The sequence below is a fragment of the Castor canadensis genome, chromosome 6, assembly GCF_047511655.1.
Source record: "Castor canadensis chromosome 6, mCasCan1.hap1v2, whole genome shotgun sequence".
NCBI classification, from domain to species: Eukaryota; Metazoa; Chordata; class Mammalia; order Rodentia; family Castoridae; genus Castor; species Castor canadensis.
The window spans coordinates 81819745-81833157 of NC_133391.1; the positions used below are offsets into that span (position 1 = coordinate 81819745).

Sequence of the window (13413 nt, forward strand, 5' to 3'; positions counted from 1 at the left end):
GCGCAGCAGGGCGCCGGAAGTCCCGTCCCCGGGCTCCCTGCTGATCCCAGGGAGAGTACGAGGACTCTATTTCCCAAAAGGCTATGCGACACTAGGTTTAGGGAGCGTGGTAGAAATCTCCACTTCGTCTAGCCGCTCAGAGGCACTGTTTTAGAAGCAATGGCCTCCGGAAGCCCCTCACACTCACTTTTACACTTGGTTTCGCTCCCTTAAGCTCCAAGAACTAGCAGCCTGTTTGCGTGCTGGTCCCAAGTCCTCTGATAGATTAAGACCCTTTGGTTAGAACCGAGATTTGACATATCGTAGGAAAGGAAAGAGTGTGTTGTGTTCTCTTCACTAAAATACTCGATGTTTCACACGTACGAGGGCACACCGAGGGCTCTGAGATGGAGCTAGACCTTCTAGGAAGGGTACGGAGAGTGGGTGGCCTGGGGCCCTAAGGGAGACGCAGGCTTCAGCGCCAGATGGCACTTATTGCTGGGTGACTGGGAAAACTTCCTGGGCCTCAGTTTCCTTATCTAAGAAGAGGGGGGAACTAAGGGTAAAATCGTCCTCTTATATCGTCCCAGCATCCCTTCCTGACAAGGTATAACCTTGTTGCGCCTGGAAAAAGAGAAAGATTTAAAAGAACCAACTCTGTGATCACAGAGCAAGCAACGACCAAAAATCTGGGAGGCAGTAAGTGTATTTGCGTATATAAATATGTACATTTATAAGCACACAATGTAGCAACGCTTCTTCTTCTTCTTCTTTTTTGTTTTTTCTTTTTGGCAGTACCGGGGTTTGAACTCAGGACTTCCCACTTGCTAGGAAACACTGAAACAATGCAAATGCTGGAACTGCTGGAATGTCGAGATAACAACACGCATACCTGCTCAACCCTAATGGCCTCCCCGCTAATGTCCAACGCCTCCCCCATCCTCTTTCCCAACCACCCCAACCCATCCCCCTCCAGCCTCCCTCTTCCCACCACGGAATGTTTAAAATCCCCAGCCTGTAAGAAAGGCGTGCTCTCGCCCCTCTCTGAGTGTTACTCTGCTGGCTGAGGGTCCCTCTCAGGTCTCCTCTCCCTAATAAAGGCCTGCTGCTTACGAAGGTCGCAGATGTGATTCTTTTCCACTTCTTCACTTTCCTTTCACTTTTTGCTCCGGTGACAGGGTTCTTCCTTTTGGCTTAGGACCATGAGTGTTCTAAGTCTCCTGCTGTCGCTGGAATGACAGGCTCCTGCCACCACATCCACCTTTTGCTTTTTTCCATTGAGATGGGGTCTTGGAAACTTTTTTGGCCAGGCTGGCCTGGAATCATTGTCCTCCCTATCTCAGCCTCCCAAGTGGCTAGTATTACAGGCGTGAGCCACCAACGCAGAGCTTCGTTCTTTCTTAAGACTGATTAATATTCCACTGTATGTTGAAATCAGTTTTGTCTATACACTCCATCCATGGGCATTTGTGTTTTTACCTTTTGGCCGTGGTGAATAAGGGTGTTGTGAACATTTGCATCAAGAGCTTGTTTGAGAATCTGTTTTCAGTACTGCTGGGTACACAGCCAGGAGTAAATTGCTGCATTATATGTTTACTCTATGTTCAACTTTTGTTTTTTTGGTGGTACTGAGGTTTGAACTCAGGGCTTCACACTTGCTAGGTGGGCGCTCTACTGCTTGAGCCATGCCTCCAGCCCTGTGTTTAACTTTTTGAGGAACCAAAAAGAGGCTGCACCATGTCACATTCCCAGCAGCAATGCTAATGGACTTCACTTTCTCTACATCCTTGCTAGCAGTTATTATTTTGTTTTATTATAGCTCCCTCTTAGGTATGAAGTGCTACCACATTGTGATTTTGTTTGACATTCCTTCATCAATTTTGCATCCTTCTTGCAAATGTCTCACCCAAAGTTGTAATGTGGCAGGGAGGAGGGCCAGAAGAGAAACAGACAGGCTGTGTTCTAAGGAGACAGGGGGAGAGGATGGCAAAGCAGAGAGATAAAACTTAAAGAATTAAAACATGAAGGTCACATAGCACTGGGGGAATGAAATAGCCAATGGAGTCACATGCAGCCATACGTGGGTTGGGCTTTGCTTTTTGCTTTTTTAACCTGCTTGGAAGGGAATATAAGGTGAGACCCCTTTGTTCCCGGGGTTCAGCCTTTGGACATGAGTCCGCTGGGTCTGTGTCATCAGCACAATAAACATTGCTTTGTGCTAATCTGCCTCAGAGTCCCCTATCTCAGCTCGTAATTTCCCACAACAGTAAAGCAATTCATTATTGTTTTTGCATTCATTTTTATCAACTTTTTTTTGAAGTGCTGGGGCTTAAACTCAGAGCCTTATGCATCCTAGGCAAGTGCTCTACCACTGACCTACAGTTCCTAGCCAAATGTTTATTATATTTTAAGTTTTTATGACATAGAATTTGTTTTCTGGTCTGGAGATGTGGCTCATATGGTACAGAGCTTGCCTTGCTCAAAGCCCAGTACTTCAAAAAAAAAATTCTCATCATGTTCTCAGAGAGGTAAGAGGAGATCCTGTATCCATGAAACAAGAACAGGGCACTATAAAAAAAAAAGGAACATTCAGACAAATTATTTAATAAGAAAGTCAAGATAATAAAGGAAAATATAAGTTGATGGTTTGGAAGCAAAATTGAGTCAATCTTTCAGAATATTTGAGGACCAATTCAATAAGTGAATAAAATTATTTCCAAAAAGAACAGCAGGTGGGAACAGGAACAGAAAATCGCCAATGGAATAATTTGGGGATAGTTTCTAAGACTGAGAAATAGAAATTTCTGAAATAAAGTGACCCATCACATACACAGTGAAAGGAATGGGAAAACAGTGACAATAATTTTGAATTTTGGGATATTGGGGACAAAAAAGCAGATATGCCAAGCCATGGTTTTTTCCTTTTTGAGATAGGGTCTTGTAATGTAGCCCAGGCTGGTCTTGAGCTCACGATTCTCCTGGCTTAGCCTCCCAAGTGCTGAGATTGCAAGTGTGTACAATCCCACTGGCTGCCATGATTTTTTTTTCATGTGAACTTACTCCATCTGCCTTTGTCTTCCCAATTTCTCTGTAAGCTGCCCGAGTGTCAGTGCCTTGGAGACAGGAACATCTTCAGTCTTGTTGATGCCTGTGTCCAGCAGCTTGTAAGGTCCTGACACACTGGCACATAGCAAGTCAACAGTTAAAGTTTGTAGATTGAGCATCACACAAGTAGCTGGCCTAGAAGCTGGGAGCAAACCCCATATCAAACCTTCAGACAGCAAAATAGGGCTTGGAAGGGAAGAGTTGCTGCCATGAATTCTGTGAACAAAAGGTACAAGGAGGGACAGGCATAGCCCCAAAATTAGGCTTAGAGGAGGCAGAGGCTCCATCCCTAACTCTGCTCTCTCAGGTATCACAAGATTCCTCACCTGGAAGGAGCACCAAGGGGATCTTGGAGAGAGAGGTCACATGACTGGCACCTGACAGACCAGCAGAGACCATCCTCTCTGTTCTGTCATTGGCTAAGATCCAGGCAGGTGACCAATCAGGTTCCATAAGTCAGACTGCAGTGGTGGGACCATAGGGGAGGGAGATGCTTAGACAGTTGCTGTCATCTTGTCCTCTTAAAGGCAGAGAGCACACTAGAATGCTAGGCGCAGAGAGGGGTGAAGCAGGGCCATGAGGTCAGGACACCCGATTCCTGACATGGACACTCAGCACCCCGGTACAGCCATACCTGACATCATATGCACTTAGACACATAGTATTTTGTTTTTGTTTTTTTGCAGTACTGGGGATTGAGCTCAGCCTTGTGCTTAATGGACAAATGCTCCCCCACTGGTGCGACACTTCAAGTACTTTTGCTTTTAGTTTTCTCAGAAAAGGTCTCATGCTAATTGTGTTCAGGCTGGCCTTGAACTCATATTCCTCCTGCCTCAGCCTCTCCAGTACCTGGGACAACAGCATGAGTGAGCACGAACAAACCCACCTAGACTTCATTGTTTTCTATTTCCTTCGTCCTCCTTTTTTTGCTTTGGCGGTCTAAACCACTTTGCTCCATTGGCTACCCTAAATTCTGCCTAGCCAAGGGAGGACGCTGCACTGCACAGGCATGAATTTAGGATTGCCCACTCTTCAGTGAGGTAATGTGTATAAAAGTTTCCCCTTCTTTTTGTATTGAATCTTTTGTGAATAGTCAGTGTCTTTCTTGATTCCTGTAAACTTTTTTGATTGAATGTGTATTTTGGGTGAAATGAGTTCAACCAGCCCTGCTCACATGGGGTCATGACTTGCATGGAATTTCTTTGTCCTTTCACTTAGGAGCTTTTTGTGTCTTTGATCTAATGTGAGTCTCTTGGGCTCGGCGTGTGTGCCTCTAGGAGTGGAGCACTTGCCTAACCTGCATAGGTATAATCCCTAGAATTCAACAATTGTATGTATATAATTATTTTATATACAAACATAATTGTTTTATATATATATATATATATATATATATATAAGAAAGAAGGGAGGAAGGAAGGAGGGATGGAAGGAAGGAAGAAAGAAAAAGAAAAAGAAAATGAGGTAAGTTTCTTGCAGATAGCAAGCAGGGAGGTGTGTTCTGTTCATGTTGGCATGCTCTATCCTTTGATTGTAGAGTCTGTTCCATTTCTATTGAAAGCAATTCCTGCTAAGGAAGGACTTCAGTCCTTTTGTTGTTTTTTTCCATATGCCTATGGCCTTTGTGTCCCTCATTTTCTGTTCTTCTACCTCTTTTGTGGATTTGTGTACTGAATAATTTATTTCCACCCATTTTCTTTTGTGTATGTTCTATAGGGACTCACGGGGGTTCCATTTAACAGGAAAAAGTGATACCCCTCTGATGTGAACCTATAGCAGTGCAAATCAATCAGTAACATAAAAAAGGCTGCTCCAGTCCCACTCCCTCAGTGGCTGATGTCATAATTATATGTTCATGTATTGTGTGTTAACTGGCACAGACTGATACTTTTTTATCAGTCCTAACCATAGAGAAACAAAAATGTACTAGCATTTAAATTTCATTTATATATGTATTTCCCTTTTTTGGTGATACCGGGGTTTGAACTCAGGGCTTCTCATTTGGTAGGCAGGCACTTTAGAGATTGATCCACAATGATAACAGTTTACTTATTTTTGAAATATGGTCGTTCAATGTGTCAAACTCACAACCCTCCTGCTTCAGACTCCCCAGTGCTGGGATTACAGGCATGAACTGCCACAACCAGCTAGTACTAGCTGTTATATTTGTCATGGGAAATAATTAGGCCATGAGGTTCCTGACACATGGGCAGTGTGTGTGCCTTTAGAGACAAGCTTGAGGGGCTGGGTTCAACCCTTCCACCCACTCATCCTGGGAGGACACACAACAAGATGCCACGTCACAGGGGAGAGCTTGAACTCTCCACACAATGAACTTCCCTGGCACCTTGACCCTGACTCGCCAACATGCAGAAGTGTGAGAAATCCATTCCTGTTGATTCTAAGGTATTTTGTTAGAGCAGGATGAAGGGACAGAGACCCCTGGAATGCCTCCATTACTCAATCCACTCTTCCTGTCTGTAGGGCTCTTCGGTGACAGTTGTTTCCTTCATCACTCTGAATGTAGCTACCCACTGGCTTCTGGGGACCAGAGTGTCTGATGAGGGACCTGATGGGGATCTTATGGGGCTTTTAGGATGAAATCTCTCTTCCTGTCAGGTGCATGAATGTTAATAGCATGCTCTAATAGCAGAAAAAGCTCCAAAGTGAAAGGACAAAGAGTATCCTAGTTAGTAACTGGTGTCTTAGGGAATAGAGGTTTCTTAGCGAATCACAATGCAGTGAGATGTGATTGTCCTTTGGACACCAATGGATCCACATAAAAATAAATGAAGCCAAGTGCTGGTGGCTGATGCTTATAATCCTAGCTACTGAGAGGCCGAGATAAGGAGGACCATGGTTCTAAGTCATGTAAGTACTGGGTGCTTACCCCTTCGCCTGGGGCTCTGCCACTGGATGCCTATTTGGAAATTCATGGCAAAGCTTCGACCCACATTTTCCTCCAGCTGTTCCCAAGTTTCTGTCTTAACTAAGGTCTCTGGTCCATTTTGAGTTCTTTCTGCACAGGGTGAGAGATGGGGACCTGCTTGCAGCCCCAGTGTGGATGTCGAGTTTTGCCAGCACCATGTGTGAAGGGCCATCTTTCTTCCAAAGTATGTCTTCGGCTCCTCTGTCAAGAATCTCGTGGCCGTCGCTTCGTGGACGTCCTTCTGGGTCTTCTCTTCTCTCTCCCAGGTCGCCCAAGTGTGGGAGAAGGGGTCTTCTGGATTACATGTGAGCACCGCCTTCTCGGTGTGAGAGCTGTCAACATGACTGACCAGAGGCACCGCCCGAGCTGAAGTGAGAGTAAGACACCAGTTCTTCATCTGATGGCAGAAAGCCTACTGCCACTGTTAGTTTCCTCCTGGGAAGTGGGGCACAGTTTCTAAAACAAGTGCCCCCCTGCACAGATTCCTCCTTGCTGCCTGTAAGTATACGGACACATAACCAATGGGTGGTGGCCTAGGCAGGCCAGCATGTGCCGGTCCCCACTGCTCTGTAAGGGCCCCAAGTAAAACTCATTCATGGACAAGCAGCCTGCCCACCTGCCTCATGGCCCTAACCGTGGTGGAGCCACTTCCACGTTCAACTCAGAGACACGGGCAAGCGGGAAACCCAGCTCCTGCTCTGGGTGGGCTGTGTGCATCTCTCTGCCTTCCCAGGGTGCAACTCGGCCTGCATGTCTGAGGACTTGAGTGCGGTTTCTGTTCTGTGGCTGCCTCTGCCCAGGACTTCTGGATCTCCAGCCCCCAACAGGGAATGGAATCAGCGTGCATTTCCACCGACAGTCATAGGAAGGTAAGTGGGAGGGGGTCCCACACAGACCCATAGACATGAAGACCCCCTTCTGTGCACCTGCAAATTTCCCAAGCAGGCGTCATGGGGTCCTGCCTCTGCAGCAGGATGAGAGAAATAGGAGGTGTGGGGGTGGGGAGACCCTTCTGTCATGTCTCCTTTGCCTCAATTTCCTTATGTGAATCAAGGGCACTGACCACTTCCCTCCCGAGGATTCACCCTGAGCCCGCTGCCTGCCCCATGCCTCATATTCCATAGGTGCCCACTAGCTACCTCCTGAATAGAGACGGTGCCAGCCCAGCTGGTCAGTGTGCCATGTCTCTCAGGACTTTAAAGGCTGAACGCTGAGTTCGGCCGTCCTGGAGCAGGAGCTGAGGCGGTATTGCTGTGCAGATGAGAGACTTGGGTGGGGAAGGTGGGTTGTCCCAGACGTGGACCCTGGGAGGTCACAGCTCACACTGTGACAACGGAACCATTCCATCTACTTGCCACTGACGGGGCAGCTGTGTGTCCACAGGTTCCAGAGAAGTGAGCACTAAGGTGGGGGTGACAGGGAAGCCCCCTCGCAGCGTCGGGTCAGCAGGCTCGGTTGAAGGAAAGCCTTCATCACAGGGTTTCAGGCAGGGATGCTGAGGGGGACAGCTGCCATCATTGCCCTGTCCCCGATCCTGTGACATTTCACAGCCAGCTCTCTAAGCATGCTGGAAGTCTAGAGGAGAGGCTTGAGCCACAGCCAAAACAAAAGGAGCCTCACTGCAGTTTCTCAACAAACTAAAACCACCTGTTCCCCCAGGTGGCCTGCTGAGTGTCCTGGGTGAGGACGCCCGCCCACTTCTGGGCAGCACCCACACTGGCCTGGAAAAGCTGCCCCCCAAAGATGCTTGCTGAAGATATCCTGTGAGTCATGTCACCCTGTCCTGCCATGGAGTCCTGCCAGCACTGAGCCGAGGGCCTGACCACTGTGAAACTCTGCTCACAGGGTCTGCTCCGCCTGGCCCTCTGTCCTCCGACCTGGCCTTACTCTGTGAGAAACCCCAACCCCATGCTTCTCTGCTGTCCCCAGGCACAGATGCTCCCTGGCTGTGCCTCTGACAAGGCTCCTCGGAACTGCCCACCAGACAGTTGTACCTCTAGCCAGTGTCTAACACCTGAGAACCCCAACATCCTAAGGCAGAGAGCTGTGACGCACCCATTAGCAAGGTCCAAGGTTTAGGACATTGGTCCTAACAACAACTGTTTTCAAGTTCCTGTGGCTCAGATGAAGTAGGGGTGCTATGTCCTGCAGAAAACATCAATGCTAGGTGAGGCTGCCCACCTCTCCCCATTGGCGACCAGCCCTGGCCTCCTCTTCTGCCCCTCAAATTCACTGAGGTGTCAGAAGGTGACTGTTCTTCCTCTTGGCCAGGTTGGCAGTGCAGACACCCAGGTGGAGCAGACCCTGCAGCAGGGGTCACAATCTGCAGACCCTGAGCTCAGTGCCCTGGGCCACCCATGGGGACTGGCTGGGACAGTGGGAAGGGGGTGTTGAGCAAGGCACAGGTGTCAGCAGGGTCAGGACCAGGTGCCAGGGCTCCCAGGATGTCTTCGGGAAATGACTGAGGGAAGCAACCATTCCCTGCCTGCCTAGGTGCTGCTTGGGACAAGGCTGGCGTCCTCACCCTGGGCAGCCACTCCTTGTACAGCCAGAGTTTGGGTGGCCTGGAGATAAGGGGGGGATGTAGTTCATTAAGAAACAAACCGAGGCTCCTTCTGTATTGGGGGTTGGGCTCAGGCATCTTGTCTGGGACCTTGACATTGTCAGAGGCACTGTGGCCCTCTGTCCTGTATCAGGGACGGGAAGGTGACGGATGGGGTCCTCAGTGTCCCTGCTCACATCAGCCCAAGGAAGGCTTTTTTGCAAAGCCTACCCCTGCTGACCCCGGGCCTGGAGGGGGCTTTGTTCTCACCCCCACCTTAGTGCTCAAACCTCTGGAACCTGTTGACACACAAATGCCCTGTCAGAGGCAGGGACAGAATCACTGCGTTTGCACAGTGTGGGCTGTAGCTTCCCGGGGCTCCATGTCCAGGACAGCCCGTGCTCCCCCTCCAGTCTCTCCCCTATTCCAGTCTCTCCCCCTCCCGCTCCAGTCTCTCCCCCTCCCCCTCCAGTCTCTCATCCTCCCCCTGCAGTCTCTCCCCCTCCCCCTCCAGTCTCTCATCCTCCCCCTGCAGTCTCTCCCCCTCTCCCTCCAGTCTCTCATTCCCCCCTCCAGTCTCTCATCCTCCCCCTCCAGTCTCTCATCCTCCCCCTCTCCCTCAGTCTCTCCCCCTCCCCCTCCAGTCTCTCACCTCCCCTCCAGTCTCTCCCCTATTCCAGTCTCTCCCCCTCCCGCTCCAGTCTCACCCCCTCCCCCTCCAGTCTCTCATCCTCCCCCTCCAGTCTCTCCAACTCCCCCTCCAATCTCTCACCCCCACCCTTCCCCTGCAGTCTCTCCCCCTCCCTCTCCGGTCTCTCATCCCCACTCTCCAGTCTCTCCCCCTCCCCCTGCAGTCTCTCACCTCCCCCTCCAGTCTCTCATCCCCACTCTCCAGTCTCTCCCCCTCCCCCTGCAGTCTCTCACCTCCCCCTCCAGTCTCTCATCCCCCCTCCAGTCTCTCCCCCTCCCCCTCCCCCTGCAGTCTCTCACCCTCTCCCTCCAGTCTTTCACACCCACCTACCAGTCTCTCACCCCCACCCTCCAGTCTCTCATCCTCCCCCTCCAGTCTCTCACCCCCATCCTCCAGTCTCTCATCCTCCCCCTCCAGTCTCTCCCACTCCCCCTCCAGTCTCTCACCCCCACCTCCAGTCTCTCATCCTCCCCCTCCAGTCTCTCACCCCCATCCTCCAGTCTCTCATCCTCCCCCTCCAGTCTCTCACCCCTCCCCCTCCCGTCTCTCCCCCTCACCCTGCAGTCTCTCACCCTCCTCCTCCAGTCTCTCATCCCCACCTCAACACCATCTCCAGCTCCTGCTCAGGACAGCTGACCTGGGTCCTTTCACCCTTTGAAAATGGCCTGACAGATGTGTCCCACTGAGCAGCTTGGTTGGCACCCACCCCATCCTCCACTCAGCAAGTAGCTAGTGAGCGCCTACTGAGTACGGGCATGGGGCCAGGCAAAAGACTCACTGGTGAATACTCACAAGTAAAGTGTCTACACACTTGATTCACACGACAGAAAATAGGCCCAGAGAGGGCAGAAAAAAAATCCCAGGTAACACAGCAAAGGGAGTGCAGGAAAAAGCAGTTCCCACCCCATTCCCCACCCCCCTTTTCCATCCATCCTGCTGGACAGCCTGGTCATCCAGTGCTCTCCTAGACCTGATTTGGACATTTTCAGGTGCATGGAGGGTGGGCTCTCCACGGCCGTGGATCTGCATGGGACCTCCCCCACTTGCCTTCCTATGATTTTAGGCAGAAATGCACATCAATTCCTATTTCCTCTTGGCTGGAGATCCAGAAACTCTGGGTAGCAGAAGAAGCCACAGTGGAGGAGCAGTGTTTGGTCCCCTGGCTGTGCACCTTGATTTCACTCCCAGGGAAGGCAGAGAGACGTGTGTAGCCTGCCCCTGACAAATGCGTTGGGACTTGCAACTGTGACCTTTGGAAATAGGGTCTTGCAGATGGAATTATTTAAGATGAGGTCGTTCTAAGTCGGAGTGGGCCCTGATTCAATGACTAGGATCCTTTTAAAAAGAAAAAACAAAAGGTTGGGGGCGGGGATGAGGTGCACACCTGTAATCCCAGAACTCAGGATTCAAGGGCAGGAAGATTGCAAGTTCAAGGCCAGTCTGGGCTATATAGCAAAACAGAAGAGAGAGAGAGTGGGAGAGAGAGAGATTGAGGATGGCCTGTGGTTTTCACTGGGGGGTTGGGGGAAATGGCAGTACCGGGGATTGAATGCACAGCCTCACCTTCTGGAAGCACTCAGTCACTTGAGCCACACCCCTGGTCCAGCGCGTGGCTTTTTACTTGGCCTTTTTACTTGGCGGAAGCAGAAACTCTGAGCCTGATCACTTCCCAGGATGGAGTTTTCACCACTCCTTAGGAGGAACTGACAGAATTAAACCATGTCGCACACCACGACCTCCTTTATGACTCAGAAATTATCCTCCTGGGTTAGACTTGTTAGTGTCCGTTACAAAGATTTTTCAGAAATATCAACCCATACTCAGCATAAGGAAAGGCCATTCAAAGGTTCGGGATAAATTTCTTGAGCAAATAAGAAATGACTCCATACTATTTTTAAGTGACAGTAATAGTAAAATTTATTAGGAAAAAAAATATACTTTCAGTAGACTGGAAGCAGATAGCCTCGAGAGTGTGAAGTGGAAAGACATTTTGGCAGTGCTGGGGTTTGCACTCGGGGTATTGCGCTTGCTAGGCATCCCTTTTTGGATGCAGTATGTGTAAACAGAAGGCTTTGAACAGTGTTGAGGTTTGAACTCAGGGCCACCTGCTCACCACTTGAGACACTCCCAACCCTTTTTTGCTTTACTTATTTTTCAGATATTTTAGATATTTTTCAGATAGGATCTCAAATGTTTGCCCAGTGCTGTTTCAACCGAGATCCTCTTATCCACACTCCCAGGTACTGGAAGCATAGATATGCATCAGCACACCTGGCTTCTGTGTTGAGATAGGGTCTCACAAACTGTACCACCACAGCCAAGTCCGCATCGACTCTATGTTCTTCACACAGGTGTAAAATCTTATTCCTATTTTTGGGACCCTTGGATGGTTTTTGACAACTAAGTCATGTGTTCTCTGCAAGTATTGTGCGTTTCAAACAAGTCTACCAATAGGTAAGTGTAAAAATCTGAGACCAATTTTTCAGAACAACCCACAACCTGGTCCTAGTGTGCGAGAGCCTGTCCCAAGGTACTGTGAGACCAAAGGAAGAGGCAGGCAGACCCAGGATGGATCACACAGTGAAATTCACTGGGGGACTTTTTTGGGGGAGTGGTACTGGGGATTGAACTCACGGACTTGAACTTGTATGCCTTGGACCCAGATCTTCCTGCCTCCACCTCCTGAGTAGATGGGAGGGTCATCACACCCAGGGTGTGTTTGAGATAAAGTCCTAGGTTGGCCTTGAACCTCCACCCTGCTGTCTCTGCCTCTCGAGTTATTGGGAACTTTCTGTGGAAGCATGGTGCTGGGAACCAGCAAGACCATTGGATCCCCTCAATTTGGGTCAGAAAGAGGGGCGTATGTATGACTCAGAACAAAAGTGATTTCATCCTGGCTGAGACGGACCAGGCTTATCTTATGATAATCTAGAAGAATAAGGCACAGCCCTGGTGCCAGGGTCCTCACGGTTTGCTGGGAAACTCCCCAGGAAAAACCAGCCTCAGTTTCTCAGGGGCGATCACGACCATTTTCAAGAAAGATGGCTGCAGTTGTGTCAGGCTGGATCCATACACCAGTCTTAATATTTGGGGGCGCTCACTGGCAATAGGACATTGTAAAACAAAATGATTTATATGCTAAGGTCTTGCCGCTTGTATAAATATTTGCACACAGTGTGTACTTGTGCGTTTCAGCAGTGGGCCAGGGGTCCTGACATTCCTTCCTTTTTCCTATAAATGAAAAAGAGTCACAGTGCGTGACCACTGAGAAATAGATGTGTAAAGTGAGCTTCTGTCAGGGTGATGCAAAGTTAGACACTGAAAATATCGAGTACTTTGAAACAAACTACTTTCTTCGTCTCTCCCTGCAGTTTGGATGCAGTATGTGTTTACAGTAGGCTTTGTGAGCTTTTTTTTTTTAAATGGTGTTGGAATTTGAACTCAGGGCCTTACCACTTGAGACATACTCCCAGCCCATTTTTGCTTTAGTTATTTTTCAGATAACGTCTCATATTTTTGCCCAGAGCTGTTTCAACCAAGTTCCTCTTATCTACACCTCCCAGATACTGGGATGATAGGCATGCATCATTATACCTGGCTTCAGTATTGAGATAGGGTCTCGCAAACTTTTTGCCTGGGCCGGCTTCAGATAGTCATCCTCCTACCTATGCCTCCGACGTAGCTGGGATCATAAGCCTGTGCCGCCGTGCCTGGCCAGCATCCATTACTCTTTTCAAAATTAGGATCTGTTCATTGTAGAGGGGCTGCATTGTGACAATTCCAGATGGGCTTGTATTGCACATAGATTAGATCACCCACCATCTCTCCCTCGACCCCTCCCCACCCCACTTACAGCAATCGCAAGAGATTTTTTTGCTCTAGTTCATAGCATATGTGAAGTCCATCCTCCATATTCCCTCCCCTTCATCTCCCTCATTCAGCTCCTCTCCCACTAGCACCCCACACGCTGTACACATTTTACAGTCCTGTCTTTCATTGTGAATATTTAAGTTCATGTTCAAACCCCACTGTGGGTAAACTTTACTTTGGTTTGTTCAACCCCTCCCATTTCTCCCCCTTACCCCTTTACCTCCCACCCCCATTTTCGGCAGCGTTCAGTGCACACCCTGTGTCCTCTTCCTTCACAGGCATATGTTTTACGACATT

General features: G+C 49.2%; 1 long non-coding RNA gene across 1 annotated transcript; it reads left to right on the plus strand.

Annotated features, from left to right (window-relative positions):
• The first annotated feature begins 21 nt into the window (after positions 1-21).
• LOC141424152 (uncharacterized) lies at positions 22-1091 on the plus strand. The gene is made up of 2 exons (XR_012449065.1): positions 22-678; positions 775-1091. It is a non-coding gene; the product is annotated as an uncharacterized lncRNA (long non-coding RNA).
• The last annotated feature ends 12322 nt before the right edge of the window (positions 1092-13413 follow it).